An 18,591-nucleotide genomic window follows, 5' to 3' on the forward strand; every position below is an offset into this window, starting at 1 on the left:
TGACAGATGTTAAGTCGTATTTGGGGTTTTAGGTTGGGAAAAAAAGAGCATCAAGTGTTCTTGAAGAGCAACACCTTATAATGAAAGATTCTGCTGGTAAATTGCTATTCTGTAACAAAAATACAGCTACTAAACATGCCGAAACCCGGGATCGAACCAGGGACTTATAGATCTTCATTCTAATGCTCTCCCAAATGAGCTATTGCAGCTACGTCTGACATTTGGAAAGTCTTTTTTGGTGTTTAAGATAAGGCAAACTGAAAGAACATCAAGTGTCCTAGAGGGCGAAACCTGAAAATGAAAGTTTCTGCTGCTAAATTTCTTTTTGCTGAATTGCTACTCAGTAACAAACTGCAAACACCCAAACATGTGGAAACCCACAATCGTACTAGGGATTTTAAGGTCTTCAGTCTATTGCTCTCACAACTGAGCTATTTTGGCAAGCTATACTGATAAGAATGTCTTCTTTTGGAGCTAAAGATTTTGCAAACTGAAATAACATAAAATGTTTTTCAAGATCAAAAACTGAAAACAACAGTTTTTGCTGCTAAATTGCTATTCAGTAGCAAAAGCAAACACCCAACCATGCTAAACCCCAGGATTGAACAAGACACCCTTAGATCTTCAGTCTAATGTTCTCACAACTGAGCTATTTCGCCAAGCTCTACTAATAAGAAATTCTTTTATTGGGGCTAATAATAATGCAAACTGTAAAAACATGAAATGTTCTTGAAGACCAGAACCTGAACACGGCAGTTTCTGCTGCTAAATTGCCATTCTGTAACAAAAAACCAGCAACTAAATATGCCGAAACCCGGTATTGAACCAGGGACCTTTAGATCTTCAGTCTAACACTCTCCCAAATGAGCTATTTCGGCTAATTGTGAAAGATGTCAAGCCGTATTTGGGGTTTTAGGCTGGGGAAAAAAAGAGCATTAAGTGTTCTTGATGAACAACACCTGATAATGAAAGATTCTGCTGGTAAATTGCTATTCTGTAACAAAAATACAGCAACTAAACATGCCGAATCCTGGGATCGAACCCAGGACCTTTAGATCTTCAGTTGAATGCTCTCACAAAAGAGATATTGCGTGTAAGTCTGACGTTTAGAAAGTCTTTTTTGGTGTTCAAGATAAGGCAAACTGAAAGAACATCAAGTGTCCTAGAGGGCGAAACCTGAAAATGAAAGTTTCTGCTGCTAAATTTCTTTTTGCTGAATTGCTACTCAGTAACAAACTGCAAACACCCAAACATGTGGAAACCCACGATCGTACTAGGGATTTTAAGGTCTTCAGTCTATTGCTCTCACAACTGAGCTATTTTGGCAAGCTATACTGATAAGAATGTCTTTTTTTAGGAGCTAAAGATTTTGCAAACTGAAATAACATAAAATGCTTTTCAAGATCAAAACCTGAACACAACAGTTTCTGCTGCTAAATTGCTATTCAGTAGCAAAAGCAAACACCCAACCATGCTAAACCCCAGGATTGAACAAGACACCCTTAGATCTTCAGTCTAATGTTGTCACAACTGAGCTATTTCGCCAAGCTCTACTAATAAGAAATTCTTTTATTGGGGCTAATAATAATGCAAACTGTAATAACATGAAATGTTCTTGAAGACCAGAACCTGAACATGGCAGTTTCTGCTGCTAAATTGCTATTCTGTAACAAAAAAAACAGCAACTAAATATGCCAAAACCCGGGATCGAACCAGGGACCTTTAGATCTTCAGTCTAACGCTCTCCCAACTGAGCTACTTCGGCTAATTGTGACAGATGTGAAGTCGTATTTGGGGTTTTAGGTTGGGAAAAAAAGAGCATCAAGTGTTCTTGAAGAGCAACACCATATAATGAAAGATTCTGCTGGTAAATTGCTATTCTGTAACAAAAATACAGCTACTAAACATGCCGAAACCCGGGATCGAACAAGGGACTTATAGATCTTCAGTCTAATGCTCTCCCAAATGAGCTATTGCAGCTACATCTGACATTTGGAAAGTCTTTTTTGGTGTTTAAGATAAGGCAAACTGAAAGAACATCAAGTGTCCTAGAGGGCGAAACCTGAAAATAAACGTTTCTGCTGCTAAATTTCTTTTTGCTGAATTGCAACTCAGTAACAAAATGCAAACACCCAAACATGTGGAAACCCACGATCGTACTAGGGATTTTAAGGTCTTCAGTCTATTGCTCTCACAACTGAGCTATTTTGGCAAGCTATACTGATAAAAATGTCTTTTTTTTTGGAGCTAAAGATTTTGCAAACTGAAATAACATAAAATGTTTTTCAAGATCAAAAACTGAAAACAACAGTTTTTGCTGCTAAATTGCTATTCAGTAGCAAAAGCAAACACCCAACCATGCTAAACCCCAGGATTGAACAAGACACCCTTAGATCTTCAGTCTAATGTTCTCACAACTGAGCTATTTCGCCAAGCTCTACTAATAAGAAATTCTTTTATTGGGGCTAATAATAATGCAAACTGTAATAACATGAAATGAACTTGAAGACCAGAACCTGAACACGGCAGTTTCTGCTGCTAAATTGCTATTCTGTAACAAAAAAACAGCAACTAAATATGCAGAAATCCGGGATCGAACCAGGGACCTTTAGATCTTCAGTCTAACGTTCTACCAACTGAGCTATTTCGACTAATTGTGAAAGATGTGAAGCCGTATTTGGGGTTTTAGGCTGGGGAAAAAAAGAGCATTAAGTGTTCTTGATGAACAACACCTGATAATGAAAGATTCTGCTGGTAAATTGCTATTCTGTAACAAAAATACAGCAACTAAACATGCCGAATCCTGGGATCGAACCCAGGAGCTTTAGATCTTCAGTTTAATGCTCTCACAAAAGAGCTATTGTGTGTAAGTCTGACGTTTAGAAAGTGTTTTTTGGTGTTTAAGATAAGGCAAACTGAAAGAACATCAAGTGTCCTAGAGGGCGAAACCTGAAAATGAAAGTTTCTGCTGCTAAATTTCTTTTTGCTGACTTGCTACTCAGTAACAAACTGCAAACACCCAAACATGTGGAAACCCACGATCATACTAGGGATTTTAAGGTCTTCAGTCTATTGCTCTCACAACTGAGCTATTTTGGCAAGCTATACTGATAAGAATGTCTTTTTTTAGGAGCTAAAGATTTTGCAAACTGAAATAACATAAAATGCTTTTCAAGATCAAAACCTGAACACAACAGTTTTTGCTGCTAAATTGCTATTCAGTAGCAAAAGCAAACACCCAACCATGCTAAACCCCAGGATTGAACAAGACACCCTTAGATCTTCAGTCTAATGTTGTCACAACTGAGCTATTTCGCCAAGCTCTACTAATAAGAAATTATTTTATTGGGGCTAATAATAATGCAAACTGTAAAAACATGAAATGTTCTTGAAGACCAGAACCTGAACACGGCAGTTTCTGCTGCTAAATTGCTATTCTGTAACAAAAAAACAGCAACTAAATATGCAGAAACCCGGGATCGAACCAGGGACCTTTAGATCTTCAATCTAACGCTCTCCCAACTGAGCTATTTCGGCTAATTATGAAAGATGTCAAGCCGTATTTGGTGTTTTAGGCTGGGAAAAAAAAGAGCATTAAGTGTTCTTGATGAACAACACCTGATAATGAAAGATTCTGCTGGTAAATTGCTATTCTGTAACAAAAATACAGCAACTAAACATGCCGAATCCTGGGATCAAACCCAGGACCTTTAGATCTTCAGTTTAATGCTCTCACAAAAGAGCTATTGCGTGTAAGTCTGACGTTTAGAAAGTCTTTTTTGGTGTTTAAGATAAGGCAAACTGAAAGAACATCAAGTGTCCTAGAGGGCGAAACCTGAAAATGAAAGTTTCTGCTGCTAAATTTCTTTTTGCTGAATTGCTACTCAGTAACAAACTGCAAACACCCAAACATGTGGAAACCCACGATCGTACTAGGGATTTTAAGGTCTTCAGTCTATTGCTCTCACAACTGAGCTATTTTGGCAAGCTATACTGATAAGAATGTCTTTTTTTAGGAGCTAAAGATTTTGCAAACTGAAATAACATAAAATGCTTTTCAAGATCAAAACCTGAACACAACAGTTTTTGCTGCTAAATTGCTATTCAGTAGCAAAAGCAAACACCCAACCATGCTAAACCCCAGGATTGAACAAGACACCCTTAGATCTTCAGTCTAATGTTGTCACAACTGAGCTATTTCGCCAAGGTCTACTAATAAGAAATTCTTTTATTGGGGCTAATAATAATGCAAACTGTAATAACATGAAATGTTCTTGAAGACCAGAACCTGAACACGGCAGTTTCTGCTGTTAAATTGCTATTCTGTAACAAAAAAACAGCAACTAAATATGCCGAAACCCAGGATTGAACCAGGGACTTTTAGATCTTCAGTCTAACGCTCTCCCAACTGAGCTATTTTGGCTAATTGTGACAGATGTGAAGTCGTATTTGGGGTTTTAGGTTGGGAAAAAAAGAGCATCAAGTGTTCTTGAAGAGAAACACCTTATAATGAAAGATTCTGCTGGTAAATTGCTATTCTGTAACAAAAATACAGCTACTAAACATGCCGAAACCCGGGATCGAACCAGGGACTTATAGATCTTCAGTCTAATGCTCTCCCAAATGAGCTATTGCAGCTACGTCTGACCTTTGGAAAGTCTTTTTTGGTGTTTAAGATAAGGCAAACTGAAAGAACATCAAGTGTCCTAGAGGGCGAAACCTGAAAATAAATGTTTCTGCTGCTAAATTTCTTTTTGCTGAATTGCTACTCAGTAACAAAATGCAAACACCCAAACATGTGGAAACCCACGATCGTACTATGGATTTTAAGGTCTTCAGTCTATTGCTCTCACAACTGAGCTATTTTGGCAAGCTATACTGATAAGAATGTCTTTTTTTGAAGCTAAAGATTTTGCAAACTGAAATAACATAAAATGTTTTTCAAGATCAAAAACTGAAAGCAACAGTTTTTGCTGCTAAATTGCTATTCAGTAGCAAAAGCAAACACCCAACCATGCTAAACCCCAGGATTGAACAAGACACCCTTAGATCTTCAGTCTAATGTTCTCACAACTGAGCTATTTCGCCAAGCTCTACTAATAAGAAATTCTTTTATTGGGGCTAATAATAATGCAAACTGTAATAACATGAAATGAACTTGAAGACCAGAACCTGAACACGGCAGTTTCTGCTGCTAAATTGCTATTCTGTAACAAAAAACAGCAACTAAATATGCAGAAATCCGGGATCGAACCAGGGACCTTTAGATCTTCAGTCTAACGCTCTACCAACTGAGCTATTTCGACTAATTGTGAAAGATGTGAAGCCGTATTTGGGGTTTTAGGCTGGGGAAAAAAAGAGCATTAAGTGTTCTTGATGAACAACACCTGATAATGAAAGATTCTGCTGGTAAATTGCTATTCTGTAACAAAAATACAGCAACTAAACATGCCGAATCCTGGGATCGAACCCAGGAGCTTTAGATCTTCAGTTTAATGCTCTCACAAAAGAGCTATTGTGTGTAAGTCTGACGTTTAGAGAGTGTTTTTTGGTGTTTAAGATAAGGCAAACTGAAAGAACATCAAGTGTCCTAGAGGGCGAAACCTGAAAATGAAAGTTTCTGCTGCTAAATTTCTTTTTGCTGACTTGCTACTCAGTAACAAACTGCAAACACCCAAACATGTGGAAACCCACGATCATACTAGGGATTTTAAGGTCTTCAGTCTATTGCTCTCACAACTGAGCTATTTTGGCAAGCTATACTGATAAGAATGTCTTTTTTTAGGAGCTAAAGATTTTGCAAACTGAAATAACATAAAATGCTTTTCAAGATCAAAACCTGAACACAACAGTTTTTGCTGCTAAATTGCTATTCAGTAGCAAAAGCAAACACCCAACCATGCTAAACCCCAGGATTGAACAAGACACCCTTAGATCTTCAGTCTAATGTTGTCACAACTGAGCTATTTCGCCAAGCTCTACTAATAAGAAATTATTTTATTGGGGCTAATAATAATGCAAACTGTAAAAACATGAAATGTTCTTGAAGACCAGAACCTGAACACGGCAGTTTCTGCTGCTAAATTGCTATTCTGTAACAAAAAAACAGCAACTAAATATGCAGAAACCCGGGATCGAACCAGGGACCTTTAGATCTTCAGTCTAACGCTCTCCCAACTGAGCTATTTCGGCTAATTGTGAAAGATGTTAAACCGTATTTGGGATTTTAGGCTGGGAAAAAAAAGAGCATTAAGTGTTCTTGATGAACAACACCTGATAATGAAAGATTCTGCTGGTAAATTGCTATTCTGTAACAAAAATACAGCAACTAAACATGCCGAATCCTGGGATCAAACCCAGGACCTTTAGATCTTCAGTTTAATGCTCTCACAAAAGAGCTATTGCGTGTAAGTCTGACGTTTAGAAAGTCTTTTTTGGTGTTTAAGATAAGGCAAACTGAAAGAACATCAAGTGTCCTAGAGGGCGAAACCTGAAAATGAAAGTTCCTGCTGCTAAATTTCTTTTTGCTGAATTGCTACTCAGTAACAAACTGCAAACACCCAAACATGTGGAAACCCACGATCGTACTAGGGATTTTAAGGTCTTCAGTCTATTGCTCTCACAACTGAGCTATTTTGGCAAGCTATACTGATAAGAATGTCTTTTTTTAGGAGCTAAAGATTTTGCAAACTGAAATAACATAAAATGCTTTTTAAGATCAAAACCTGAACACAACAGTTTTTGCTGCTAAATTGCTATTCAGTAGCAAAAGCAAACACCCAACCATGCTAAACCCCAGGATTGAACAAGACACCCTTAGATCTTCAGTCTAATGTTGTCACAACTGAGCTATTTCGCCAAGCTCTACTAATAAGAAATTCTTTTATTGGGGCTAATAATAATGCAAACTGTAATAACATGAAATGTTCTTGAAGACCAGAACCTGAACACGGCAGTTTCTGCTGCTAAATTGCTATTCTGTAACAAAAAAAACAGCAACTAAATATGCCGAAACCCGGGACCTTTAGATCTTCAGTCTAACGCTCTCCCAACTGAGCTATTTCGGTTAATTGTGACAGATGTGAAGTCGTATTTGGGGTTTTAGGTTGGGAAAAAAAGAGCATCAAGTGTTATTGAAGAGCAACACCTTATAATGAAAGATTCTGCTGGTAAATTGCTATTCTGTAACAAAAATACAGCTACTAAACATGCCGAAACCCGGGATCGAAACAGGGACTTATAGATCTTCAGTCTAATGCTCTCCCAAATGTGCTATTGCAGCTACGTCTGACATTTGGAAAGTCTTTTTTGGTGTTTAAGATAAGGCAAACTGAAAGAACATCAAGTGTCCTAGAGGGCGAAACCTGAAAATAAACGTTTCTGCTGCTAAATTTCTTTTTGCTGAATTGCTACTCAGTAACAAAATGCAAACACCCAAACATGTGGAAACCCACGATCGTACTAGGGATTTTAAGGTCTTCAGTCTATTGCTCTCACAACTGAGCTATTTTGGCAAGCTATACTGATAAGAATGTCTTTTTTTGGTGCTAAAGATTTTGCAAACTGAAATAACATAAAATGTTTTTCAAGATCAAAAACTGAAAACAACAGTTTTTGCTGCTAAATTGCTATTCAGTAGCAAAAGCAAACACCCAACCATGCTAAACCCCAGGATTGAACAAGACACCCTTAGATCTTCAGTCTAATGTTCTCACAACTTAGCTAGTTCGCCAAGCTCTACTAATAAGAAATTCTTTTATTGGGGCTAATAATAATGCAAACTGTAATAACATGAAATGAACTTGAAGACCAGAACCTGAACACGGCAGTTTCTGCTGCTAAATTGCTATTCTGTAACAAAAAAAACAGCAACTAAATATGCCGAAACCCGGGATCGAACCAGGGACCTTTAGATCTTCAGTCTAACGCTCTACCAACTGAGCTATTTCGGCTATTTGTGAAAGATGTGAAGCCGTATTTGGGGTTTTAGGCTAGGGAAAAAAAGAGCATTAAGTGTTCTTGATGAACAACACCTGATAATGAAAGATTCTGCTGGTAAATTGCTATTCTGTAACAAAAATACAGCAACTAAACATGCCGAATCCTGGGATCGAACCCAGGAGCTTTAGATCTTCAGTTTAATGCTCTCACAAAAGAGCTATTGTTTGTAAGTCTGACGTTTAGAAAGTCTTTTTTGGTGTTTAAGATAAGGCAAACTGAAAGAACATCAAGTGTCCTTGAGGGCGAAACCTGAAAATGAAAGTTTCTGCTGCTAAATTTCTTTTTGCTGACTTGCTACTCAGTAACAAACTGCAAACACCCAAACATGTGGAAACCCACGATCATACTAGGGATTTTAAGGTCTTCAGTCTATTGTTCTCACAACTGAGCTATTTTGGCAAGCTATACTGATAAGAATGTCTTTTTTTAGGAGCTAAAGATTTTGCAAACTGAAATAACATAAAATGCTTTTCAAGATCAAAACCTGAACACAACAGTTTTTGCTGCTAAATTGCTATTCAGTAGCAAAAGCAAACACCCAACCATGCTAAACCCCAGGATTGAACAAGACACCCTTAGATCTTCAGTCTAATGTTGTCACAACTGAGCTATTTCGCCAAGCTCTACTAATAAGAAATTATTTTATTGGGGCTAATAATAATGCAAACTGTAAAAACATGAAATGTTCTTGAAGACCAGAACCTGAACACGGCAGTTTCTGCTGCTAAATTGCTATTCTGTAACAAAAAAACAGCAACTAAATATGCCGAAACCCGGGATCGAACCAGGGACCTTTAGATCTTCAGTCTAACGCTCTCCCAACTGAGCTATTTTGGCTAATTGTGAAAGATGTCAAGCCGTATTTGGGGTTTTAGGCTGGGGAAAAAAAGAGCATTAAGTGTTCTTGATGAACAACACCTGATAATGAAAGATTCTGCTGGTAAATTGCTATTCTGTAACAAAAATACAGCAACTAAACATGCCGAATCCTGGGATCAAACCCAGGACCTTTAGATCTTCAGTTTAATGCTCTCACAAAAGAGCTATTGCGTGTAAGTCTGACGTTTAGAAAGTCTTTTTTGGTGTTTAAGATAAGGCAAACTGAAAGAACATCAAGTGTCCTAGAGGGCGAAACCTGAAAATGAAAGTTTCTGCTGCTAAATTTCTTTTTGCTGAATTGCTACTCAGTAACAAACTGCAAACACCCAAACATGTGGAAACCCACGATCGTACTAGGGATTTTAAGGTCTTCAGTCTATTGCTCTCACAACTGAGCTATTTTGGCAAGCTATACTGATAAGAATGTCTTTTTTTGGAGCTAAAGATTTTGCAAACTGAAATAACATAAAAAATTTTTCAAGATCAAAAACTGAAAACAACAGTTTTTGCTGCTAAATTGCTATTCAGTAGCAAAAGCAAACACCCAACCATGCTAAACCCCAGGATTGAACAAGACACCCTTAGATCTTCAGTCTAATGTTCTCACAACTGAGCTATTTCGCCAAGCTCTACTAATAAGAAATTATTTTATTGGGGCTAATAATAATGCAAACTGTAATAACATGAAATGAACTTGAAGACCAGAACCTGAACACGGCAGTTTCTGCTGCTAAATTGCTATTCTGTAACAAAAAAACAGCAACTAATTATGCAGAAACCCGGGATCGAACCAGGGACCTTTAGATCTTCAGTCTACCTCTCTCCCAACTGAGCTATTTCACCTAATTGTGACAGATGTGAAGTCGTATTTGGGGTTTTAGGTTGGGAAAAAAAGAGCATCAAGTGTTCTTGAAGAGCAACACCTTATAATGAAAGATTCTGCTGGTAAATTGCTATTCTGTAACAAAAATACAGCTACTAAACATGCCGAAACCAGGGATCGAACCAGGGACTTATAGATCTTCAGTCTAATGCTCTCCCAAATCAGCTTTTGCTGCTACGTCTGACATTTGGAAAGTCTTTTTTGGTGTTTAAGATAAGGCAAACTGAAAGAACATCAAGTGTCCTAGAGGGCGAAACCTGAAAATAAACGTTTCTGCTGCTAAATTTCTTTTTGCTGAATTGCTACTCAGTAACAAAATGCATACACCCAAACAAGTGGAAACCCACGATCGTACTAGGGATTTTAAGGTCTTCAGTCTATTGCTCTCACAACTGAGCTATTTTGGCAAGCTATACTGATAAGAATGTCTTTTTTTGGAGCTAAAGATTTTGCAAACTGAAATAACATAAAAAATTTTTCAAGATCAAAAACTGAAAACAACAGTTTTTGCTGCTAAATTGCTATTCAGTAGCAAAAGCAAACACCCAACCATGCTAAACCCCAGGATTGAACAAGACACCCTTAGATCTTCAGTCTAATGTTCTCACAACTGAGCTATTTCGCCAAGCTCTACTAATAAGAAATTATTTTATTGGGGCTAATAATAATGCAAACTGTAATAACATGAAATGAACTTGAAGACCAGAACCTGAACACGGCAGTTTCTGCTGCTAAATTGCTATTCTGTAACAAAAAAACAGCAACTAATTATGCAGAAACCCGGGATCGAACCAGGGACCTTTAGATCTTCAGTCTACCTCTCTCCCAACTGAGCTATTTCACCTAATTGTGAAAGATGTGAAGCCGTATTTGGGGTTTTAGGCTTGGGGAAAAAAGAGCATTAAGTGTTCTTGATGAACAACACCTGATAATGAAAGATTCTGCTGGTAAATTGCTATTCTGTAACAAAAATACAGCAACTAAACATGCCGAATCCTGGGATCGAACCCAGGACCTTTAGATCTTCAGTTTAATGCTCTCACAAAAGAGATATTGCGTGTAAGTCTGACGTTTAGAAAGTCTATTTTGGTGTTTAAGATAAGGCAAACTGAAAGAACATCAAGTGTCCTAGAGGGCGAAACCTGAAAATGAAAGTTTCTGCTGCTAAATTTCTTTTTGCTGAATTGCTACTCAGTAACAAACTGCAAACACCCAAACATGTGGAAACCCACAATCGTACTAGGGATTTTAAGGTCTTCAGTCTATTGCTCTCACAACTGAGCTATTTTGGCAAGCTATACTGATAAGAATGTCTTTTTTTAGGAGCTAAAGATTTTGCAAACTGAAATAACATAAAATGCTTTTCAAGATCAAAACCTGAACACAACAGTTTTTGCTGCTAAATTGCTATTCAGTAGCAAAAGCAAACACCCAACCATGCTAAACCCCAGGATTTAACAAGACACCCTTAGATCTTCAGTCTAATGTTGTCACAACTGAGCTATTTCGCCAAGCTCTACTAATAAGAAATTATTTTATTGGGGCTAATAATAATGCAAACTGTAATAACATGAAATGTTCTTGAAGACCAGAACCTGAACACGGCAGTTTCTGCTGCTAAATTGCTATTCTGTAACAAAAAAAACAGCAACTAAATATGCCAAAACCCGGGATCGAACCAGGGACCTTTAGATCTTCAGTCTAACGCTCTCCCAACTGAGCTACTTCGGCTAATTGTGACAGATGTGAAGTCGTATTTGGGGTTTTAGGTTGGGAAAAAAAGAACATCAAGTGTTCTTGAAGAGCAACACCTTATGCTACTGAATAGCAATTTAGCAGCAAAAACTGTTGTTTTCAGTTTTTGATCTTGAAAAACATTTTATGTTATTTCAGTTTGCAAAATCTTTTGTTACAGAATAGCAATTTAGCAGCAGAAACTGCCGTGTTCAGGTTCTGGTCTTCAAGAAAAAAAGAGCATCAAGTGTTCTTGAAGAGCAACACCTTATAATGAAAGATTATGCTGGTAAATTGCTATTCTGTAACAAAAATACAGCTACTAAACATGCCGAAACCGAACCAGGGACTTATAGATCTTCAGTCTAATGCTCTCCCAAATGAGCTATTGCAGCTACGTCAGACTTTTGGAAAGTCTTTTTTGGTGTTTAAGATAAGGCAAACTGAAAGAACATCAAGTGTCCTAGAGGGCGAAACCTGAAAATAAACGTTTCTGCTGCTAAATTTCTTTTTGCTGAATTGCTACTCAGTAACAAAATGCAAACACCCAAACATGTGGAAACCCACGATCGTACTAGGGATTTTAAGGTCTTCAGTCTATTGCTCTCACAACTGAGCTATTTTGGCAAGCTATACTGATAAAAATGTCTTTTTTTGGAGCTAAAGATTTTGCAAACTGAAATAACATCAAATGTTTTTCAAGATCAAAAACTGAAAACAACAGTTTTTGCTGCTAAATTGCTATTCAGTAGCAAAAGCAAACACCCAACCATGCTAAACCCCAGGATTGAACAAGACACCCTTAGATCTTCAGTCTAATGTTGTCACAACTGAGCTATTTCGCCAAGCTCTTCTAATAAGAAATTCTTTTATTGGGGCTAATAATAATGCAAACTGTAATAACATGAAATGATCTTGAAGACCAGAACCTGAACACGGCAGTTTCTGCTGCTAAATTGCTATTCTGTAACAAAAAAACAGCAACTAAATATGCCGAATCCCAGTATCGAACCAGGGACCTTTAGATCTTCTGTCTAACGCTCTCCAAACTGAGCTATTTTGGCTAATTGTGAAAGATGTCAAGCCGTATTTGGGGTTTTAGGCTGGGAAAAAAAAGAGCATTTAGTGTTCTTGATGAACAACACCTGATAATGAAAGATTCTGCTGGTAAATTGCTATTCTGTAACAAAAATACAGCAACTAAACATGCCGAATCCTGGGATCGAACCCAGGACCTTTAGATCTTCATTTTAATGCTCTCACAAAAGAGCTATTGCGTGTAAGTCTGACGTTTAAAAAGTCTTTTTTGGTGTTTAAGATAAGGCAAACTGAAAGAACATCAAGTGTCCTAGAGGGCGAAACCTGAAAATGAAAGTTTCTGCTGCTAAATTTCTTTTTGCTGACTTGCTACTCAGTAACAAACTGCAAACACCCAAACATGTGGAAACCCACGATCGTACTAGGGATTTTAAGGTCTTCAGTCTATTGCTCTCACAACTGAGCTATTTTGGCAAGCTATACTGATAAGAATGTCTTTTTTTAGGAGCTAAAGATTTTGCAAACTGAAATAACATAAAATGCTTTTCAAGATCAAAACCTGAACACAACAGTTTTTGCTGCTAAATTGCTATTCAGTAGCAAAAGCAAATACCCAACCATGCTAAACCCCAGGATTGAACAAGACACCCTTAGATCTTCAGTCTAATGTTCTCACAACTGAGCAATTTCGCCAAGCTCTACTAATAAGAAATTATTTTATTGGGGCTAATAATAATGCAAACTGTAATAACATGAAATGTTCTTGAAGAACAGAACCTGAACACGGCAGTTTCTGCTGCTAAATTGCTATTCTGTAACAAAAAAAACAGCAACTAAATATGCCGAAACCCGGGATCTTCAGTCTAACGCTCTCCCAACTGAGCTATTTCAGCTAATTGTGACAGATGTGAAGTCGTATTTGGGGTTTTAGGTTGGGAAAAAAAGAGCATCAAGTGTTCTTGAAGAGCAACACCTTATAATGAAAGATTCTGCTGGTAAATTGCTATTCTGTAACAAAAATACAGCTACTAAACATGCCAAAACCCAGGATCGAACCAGGGACTTATAGATCTTCAGTCTAATGCTCTCCCAAATGAGCTATTGCAGCTACGTCTGACATTTGGAAAGTCTTTTTTGGTGTTTAAGATAAGGCAAACTGAAAGAACATCAAGTGTCCTAGAGGGCGAAACCTGAAAATAAACGTTTCTGCTGCTAAATTTCTTTTTGCTGAATTGCTACTCAGTAACAAAATGCAAACACCCAAACATGTGGAAACCCACGATCGTACTAGGGATTTTACGGTCTTCAGTCTATTGCTCTCACAACTGAGCTATTTTGGCAAGCTATACTGATAAGAATGTCTTTTTTTGGAGCTAAAGATTTTGCAAACTGAAATAACATAAAATGTTTTTCAAGATCAAAAACTGAAAACAACAGTTTTTGCTCCTAAATTGCTATTCAGTAGCAAAAGCAAACACCCAACCATGCTAAACCCCAGGATTGAACAAGACACCCTTAGATTTTCAGTCTAATGTTCTCACAACTGAGCTATTTCGCCAAGCTCTACTAATAAGAAATTATTTTATTGGGGCTAATAATAATGCAAACTGTAATAACATGAAATGATCTTGAAGACCAGAACCTGAACACGGCAGTTTCTGCTGCTAAATTGCTATTCTGTAACAAAAAAACAGCAACTAAATATGCCGAAACCCGGGATCGAACCAGGGACCTTTAGAACTTCAGTCTAACGCTCTCCCAACTGAGCTATTTTGGCTAATTATGAAAGATGTCAAGCCGTATTTGGGGTTTTAGGCTGGGGAAAAAAAAGAGCATTAAGTGTTCTTGATGAACAACACCTGATAATGAAAGATTCTGCTGGTAAATTGCTATTCTGTAACAAAAATACAGCAACTAAACATGCCGAATCCTGGGATCAAACCCAGGACCTTTAGATCTTCAGTTTAATGCTCTCACAAAAGAGCTATTGCGTGTAAGTCTGACGTTTAGAAAGTCTTTTTTGGTGTTTAAGATAAGGCAAACTGAAAGAACATCAAGTGTCCTAGAGGGCGAAACCTGAAAATAAACGTTTCTGCTGCTAAATTTCTTTTTGCTGAATTGCTACTCAGTAACAAAATGCAAACACCCAAACATGTGGAAACCCACGATCGTACTAGGGATTTTAAGGTCTTCAGTCTATTGCTCTCACAACTGAGCTATTTTGGCAAGCTATACTGATAAAAATGTCTTTTTTTGGAGCTAAAGATTTTGCAAACTGAAATAACATCAAATGTTTTTCAAGATCAAAAACTGAAAACAACAGTTTTTGCTGCTAAATTGCTATTCAGTAGCAAAAGCAAACACCCAACCATGCTAAACCCCAGGATTGAACAAGACACCCTTAGATCTTCAGTCTAATGTTGTCACAACTGAGCTATTTCGCCAAGCTCTTCTAATAAGAAATTCTTTTATTGGGGCTAATAATAATGCAAACTGTAATAACATGAAATGATCTTGAAGACCAGAACCTGAACACGGCAGTTTCTGCTGCTAAATTGCTATTCTGTAACAAAAAAACAGCAACTAAATATGCCGAATCCCAGTATCGAACCAGGGACCTTTAGATCTTCAGTCTAACGCTCTCCAAACTGAGCTATTTCGGCTAATTGTGAAAGATGTCAAGCCGTATTTGGGGTTTTAGGCTGGGGAAAAAAAAGAGCATTAAGTGTTCTTGATGAACAACACCTGATAATGAAAGATTCTGCTGGTAAATTGCTATTCTGTAACAAAAATACAGCAACTAAACATGCCGAATCCTGGGATCGAACCCAGGACCTTTAGATCTTCATTTTAATGCTCTCACAAAAGAGCTATTGCGTGTAAGTCTGACGTTTAAAAAGTCTTTTTTGGTGTTTAAGATAAGGCAAACTGAAAGAACATCAAGTGTCCTAGAGGGCGAAACCTGAAAATGAAAGTTTCTGCTGCTAAATTTCTTTTTGCTGACTTGCTACTCAGTAACAAACTGCAAACACCCAAACATGTGGAAACCCACGATCGTACTAGGGATTTTAAGGTCTTCAGTCTATTGCTCTCACAACTGAGCTATTTTGGCAAGCTATACTGATAAGAATGTCTTTTTTTAGGAGCTAAAGATTTTGCAAACTGAAATAACATAAAATGCTTTTCAAGATCAAAACCTGAACACAACAGTTTTTGCTGCTAAATTGCTATTCAGTAGCAAAAGCAAATACCCAACCATGCTAAACCCCAGGATTGAACAAGACACCCTTAGATCTTCAGTCTAATGTTCTCACAACTGAGCAACTTCGCCAAGCTCTACTAATAAGAAATTATTTTATTGGGGCTAATAATAATGCAAACTGTAATAACATGAAATGTTCTTGAAGAACAGAACCTGAACACGGCAGTTTCTGCTGCTAAATTGCTATTCTGTAACAAAAAAAACAGCAACTAAATATGCCGAAACCCGGGATCTTCAGTCTAACGCTCTCCCAACTGAGCTATTTCAGCTAATTGTGACAGATGTGAAGTCGTATTTGGGGTTTTAGGTTGGGAAAAAAAGAGCATCAAGTGTTCTTGAAGAGCAACACCTTATAATGAAAGATTCTGCTGGTAAATTGCTATTCTGTAACAAAAATACAGCTACTAAACATGCCAAAACCCAGGATCGAACCAGGGACTTATAGATCTTCAGTCTAATGCTCTCCCAAATGAGCTATTGCAGCTACGTCTGACATTTGGAAAGTCTTTTTTGGTGTTTAAGATAAGGCAAACTGAAAGAACATCAAGTGTCCTAGAGGGCGAAACCTGAAAATAAACGTTTCTGCTGCTAAATTTCTTTTTGCTGAATTGCTACTCAGTAACAAAATGCAAACACCCAAACATGTGGAAACCCACGATCGTACTAGGGATTTTACGGTCTTCAGTCTATTGCTCTCACAACTGAGCTATTTTGGCAAGCTATACTGATAAGAATGTCTTTTTTTGGAGCTAAAGATTTTGCAAACTGAAATAACATAAAATGTTTTTCAAGATCAAAAACTGAAAACAACAGTTTTTGCTCCTAAATTGCTATTCAGTAGCAAAAGCAAACACCCAACCATGCTAAACCCCAGGATTGAACAAGACACCCTTAGATTTTCAGTCTAATGTTCTCACAACTGAGCTATTTCGCCAAGCTCTACTAATAAGAAATTATTTTATTGGGGCTAATAATAATGCAAACTGTAATAACATGAAATGATCTTGAAGACCAGAACCTGAACACGGCAGTTTCTGCTGCTAAATTGCTATTCTGTAACAAAAAAACAGCAACTAAATATGCCGAAACCCGGGATCGAACCAGGGACCTTTAGAACTTCAGTCTAACGCTCTCCCAACTGAGCTATTTTGGCTAATTGTGAAAGATGTCAAGCCGTATTTGGGGTTTTAGGCTGGGGAAAAAAAAGAGCATTTAGTGTTCTTGATGAACAACACCTGATAATGAAAGATTCTGCTGGTAAATTGCTATTCTGTAACAAAAATACAGCAACTAAACATGCCGAATCCTGGGATCAAACCCAGGACCTTTAGATCTTCAGTTTAATGCTCTCACAAAAGAGCTATTGCGTGTAAGTCTGACGTTTAGAAAGTCTTTTTTGGTGTTTAAGATAAGGCAAACTGAAAGAACATCAAGTGTCCTAGAGGGCGAAACCTGAAAATGAAAGTTTCTGCTGCTAAATTTCTTTTTGCTGAATTGCTACTCAGTAACAAACTGCAAACACCCAAACATGTGGAAACCCACGATCGTACTAGGGATTTTAAGGTCTTCAGTCTTTTGCTCTCACAACTGAGCTATTTTGGCAAGCTATACTGATAAGAATGTCTTTTTTTAGGAGCTAAAGATTTTGCAAACTGAAATAACATAAAATACTTTTCAAGATCAAAACCTGAACACAACAGTTTTTGCTGCTAAATTGCTATTCAGTAGCAAAAGCAAACACCCAACCATGCTAAACCCCAGGATTGAACAAGACACCCTTAGATCTTTAGTCTAATGTTGTCACAACTGAGCTATTTCGCCAAGCTCTACTAATAAGAAATTCTTTTATTGGGGCTAATAATAATGCAAACTGTGATAACATGAAATGTTCTTGAAGACCAGAACCTGAACACGGCAGTTTCTGCTGCTAAATTGCTATTCTGTAACAAAAAAAACAGCAACTAAATATGCCGAAACCCGGGATAGAACCAGAGACCTTTAGATCTTTAGTCTAACGCTCTCCCAACTGAGCTATTTCGGCTAATTGTGACAGATGTGAAGTCGTATTTGGGGTTTTAGGTTGGGAAAAAAAGAGCATCAAGTGTTCTTGAAGAGCAACACCTTATAATGAAAGATTCTGCTGGTAAATTGCTATTCTGTAATGAAAATACAGCTACTAAACATGCCAAAACCCGGGATCGAACCAGGGACTTATAGATCTTCAGTCTAATGCTCTCCCAAATGAGCTATTGCAGCTACGTCTGACATTTGGAAAGTCTTTTTTGGTGTTTAGGATAAGGCAAACTGAAAGAACATCAAGTGTCCTAGAGGGCGAAACCTGAAAATAAACGTTTCTGCTGCTAAATTTCTTTTTGCTGAATTGCTACTCAGTAACAAAATGCAAACACCCAAACATGTGGAAACCCACGATCGTACTAGGGATTTTAAGGTCTTCAGTCTATTGCTCTCACAACTGAGCTATTTTGGCAAGCTATACTGATAAGAATGTCTTTTTTTTGAGCTAAAGATTTTGCAAACTGAAATAACATAAAATGTTTTTCAAGATCAAAAACTGAAAACAACAGTTTTTGCTGCTAAATTGCTATTCAGTAGCAAAAGCAAACACCCAACCATGCTAAACCCCAGGATTGAACAAGACACCCTTAGATCTTCAGTCTAATGTTGTCACAACTGAGCTATTTCGCCAAGCTCTACTAATAAGAAATTCTTTTATTGGGGCTAATAATAATGCAAACTGTAATAACATGAAATGAACTTGAAGACCAGAACCTGA

General features: G+C 37.5%; 16 non-coding genes across 16 annotated transcripts; all 16 read right to left on the reverse strand.

Moving 5' to 3' along the window:
* Window positions 1-805: 805 nt before the first annotated feature.
* TRNAF-GAA (transfer RNA phenylalanine (anticodon GAA)) lies at window positions 806-878 on the reverse strand. The gene has a single exon. It is a non-coding gene; the product is annotated as a tRNA-Phe (tRNA).
* An 814-nt stretch (window positions 879-1,692) lies between these two features.
* TRNAF-GAA (transfer RNA phenylalanine (anticodon GAA)) lies at window positions 1,693-1,765 on the reverse strand. The gene has a single exon. It is a non-coding gene; the product is annotated as a tRNA-Phe (tRNA).
* Window positions 1,766-2,578: 813 nt separating this feature from the next.
* Window positions 2,579-2,651, reverse strand: TRNAF-GAA (transfer RNA phenylalanine (anticodon GAA)). Its single transcript has one exon. It is a non-coding gene; the product is annotated as a tRNA-Phe (tRNA).
* An 813-nt stretch (window positions 2,652-3,464) lies between these two features.
* Window positions 3,465-3,537, reverse strand: TRNAF-GAA (transfer RNA phenylalanine (anticodon GAA)). Its single transcript has one exon. It is a non-coding gene; the product is annotated as a tRNA-Phe (tRNA).
* Window positions 3,538-4,350: 813 nt separating this feature from the next.
* Window positions 4,351-4,423, reverse strand: TRNAF-GAA (transfer RNA phenylalanine (anticodon GAA)). The gene has a single exon. It is a non-coding gene; the product is annotated as a tRNA-Phe (tRNA).
* Window positions 4,424-5,233: 810 nt separating this feature from the next.
* On the reverse strand, window positions 5,234-5,306 carry TRNAF-GAA (transfer RNA phenylalanine (anticodon GAA)). Its single transcript has one exon. It is a non-coding gene; the product is annotated as a tRNA-Phe (tRNA).
* Window positions 5,307-6,119: 813 nt separating this feature from the next.
* Window positions 6,120-6,192, reverse strand: TRNAF-GAA (transfer RNA phenylalanine (anticodon GAA)). Its single transcript has one exon. It is a non-coding gene; the product is annotated as a tRNA-Phe (tRNA).
* A 1,687-nt stretch (window positions 6,193-7,879) lies between these two features.
* TRNAF-GAA (transfer RNA phenylalanine (anticodon GAA)) lies at window positions 7,880-7,952 on the reverse strand. Its single transcript has one exon. It is a non-coding gene; the product is annotated as a tRNA-Phe (tRNA).
* An 813-nt stretch (window positions 7,953-8,765) lies between these two features.
* On the reverse strand, window positions 8,766-8,838 carry TRNAF-GAA (transfer RNA phenylalanine (anticodon GAA)). Its single transcript has one exon. It is a non-coding gene; the product is annotated as a tRNA-Phe (tRNA).
* An 812-nt stretch (window positions 8,839-9,650) lies between these two features.
* Window positions 9,651-9,723, reverse strand: TRNAF-GAA (transfer RNA phenylalanine (anticodon GAA)). Its single transcript has one exon. It is a non-coding gene; the product is annotated as a tRNA-Phe (tRNA).
* Window positions 9,724-10,534: 811 nt separating this feature from the next.
* Window positions 10,535-10,607, reverse strand: TRNAF-GAA (transfer RNA phenylalanine (anticodon GAA)). Its single transcript has one exon. It is a non-coding gene; the product is annotated as a tRNA-Phe (tRNA).
* An 814-nt stretch (window positions 10,608-11,421) lies between these two features.
* On the reverse strand, window positions 11,422-11,494 carry TRNAF-GAA (transfer RNA phenylalanine (anticodon GAA)). Its single transcript has one exon. It is a non-coding gene; the product is annotated as a tRNA-Phe (tRNA).
* A 2,745-nt stretch (window positions 11,495-14,239) lies between these two features.
* Window positions 14,240-14,312, reverse strand: TRNAF-GAA (transfer RNA phenylalanine (anticodon GAA)). Its single transcript has one exon. It is a non-coding gene; the product is annotated as a tRNA-Phe (tRNA).
* An 813-nt stretch (window positions 14,313-15,125) lies between these two features.
* TRNAF-GAA (transfer RNA phenylalanine (anticodon GAA)) lies at window positions 15,126-15,198 on the reverse strand. Its single transcript has one exon. It is a non-coding gene; the product is annotated as a tRNA-Phe (tRNA).
* Window positions 15,199-16,877: 1,679 nt separating this feature from the next.
* Window positions 16,878-16,950, reverse strand: TRNAF-GAA (transfer RNA phenylalanine (anticodon GAA)). Its single transcript has one exon. It is a non-coding gene; the product is annotated as a tRNA-Phe (tRNA).
* Window positions 16,951-17,765: 815 nt separating this feature from the next.
* TRNAF-AAA (transfer RNA phenylalanine (anticodon AAA)) lies at window positions 17,766-17,838 on the reverse strand. The gene has a single exon. It is a non-coding gene; the product is annotated as a tRNA-Phe (tRNA).
* Between the last annotated feature and the right edge of the window lie 753 nt (window positions 17,839-18,591).

Source organism: Pseudophryne corroboree, unplaced genomic scaffold (genome assembly GCF_028390025.1).
Source record: "Pseudophryne corroboree isolate aPseCor3 unplaced genomic scaffold, aPseCor3.hap2 scaffold_801, whole genome shotgun sequence".
In the NCBI taxonomy this organism is placed as follows: Eukaryota; Metazoa; Chordata; class Amphibia; order Anura; family Myobatrachidae; genus Pseudophryne; species Pseudophryne corroboree.